Raw genomic sequence first — 1,220 nt, 5'->3', positions numbered from 1 at the left:
CAGGATAAAAATCAAGGGATTATGAGCCTATCATATGATATAATATATAGGAGCTTATCACATGAAAAATCAAATGGAGATATTAAGTATAATGTGTACAGATAGCAAGAGCTCAGGGAAGAGAACAGTCAGTGCAGATGGAATCTTGGAGTCACTATATTTGAAAGCCATTTAAATGAATGACCACAGCTAATAACTTAATATTAGATTTATGATTTAAAGGTAGAAGAAAGAATGGCTAAGGGGAGAGGGCTAAGAGATTTGGCCATTGGAAAATCATGTGAAAAACTCTATAATAAAGTACAGCACCAATAGAGAAACTGGCAAAAAGACCAAGCCAATACCACTTATGAGATGAAATTGAAAAATCATGGTTGGATGTAGTGTGGCATGGCATCACCCATTTGACAAAGGTTGTCATGTCAACAGGAGGAAGAAGTCCTGCACAGATGGCCAGGAAGAATGAAGGAGAAATAGTAAGGTAGATTCAGAGATAAGACAACCCTCTCATTTGTTTTTCTATACAGAGGATTAAAGAAAGAGGTCTCACTTGAAACTTTTGAGTTAGGAGACACCAGTTGAGGTCTACGTGCTTTTGTGAATGAAGGGTGAGAGAAAATACGAGGTGTAGAGGGAGGAGTGGTGTGAAGAGAAGAAGGCAATCAAAGGGAAGCAAAGTAGACCTAAGCAGAATCTCTTGGAAGCAGACAGATGTGGTGGGAAGATGCGGTAATTATGTAGCTGCTTACGGCTTTAAAGAAAATAGGATCAAAATCACAGCTAGTAAAGGAAGGAAGATTAGAGAGGTGAGCAGTGAAGTATATTGGTGTTATTTGGTCATCTGAGCAGGAAAACAAATTTCAAACCAAAACGTAGTGCAGGATTAAAGGCAGTGCTGAGGAACGATTTCAAAACCTTCAGTAGCATTAATACAAAATAGCTGGAATTTCCTGCAGGGGCATTTATCTATTTATCTATTTAGAGAGAATATAGCAAAATTACTTTGGATATATGCAAGGGAGAGCTGTAGTAATAGACCCCAGCATTTAGGCCAGACGAGAGGGAAGTGAGAATCTGAAAATGTGTGAGTCGATACATTATCTAAATGACACTGAATAACAGCTCTTAAGGTAAATGAAGGGGTTTCTTTGACTCCAGACACATAAAGCCCCTGAACTCTCCAAAGGTGCCAAACTGTAACTTTTAACCACAGGCAGTTA

The sequence above is a fragment of the Rattus norvegicus genome, chromosome 14 (genome assembly GCF_021556685.1).
Source record: "Rattus norvegicus strain SHRSP/BbbUtx chromosome 14, alternate assembly SHRSP_T2T, whole genome shotgun sequence".
Taxonomy (NCBI): Eukaryota; Metazoa; Chordata; class Mammalia; order Rodentia; family Muridae; genus Rattus; species Rattus norvegicus.
The sequence above is the reverse complement of the archived record's forward strand: the minus strand, read 5'-3'. Positions refer to the sequence as shown.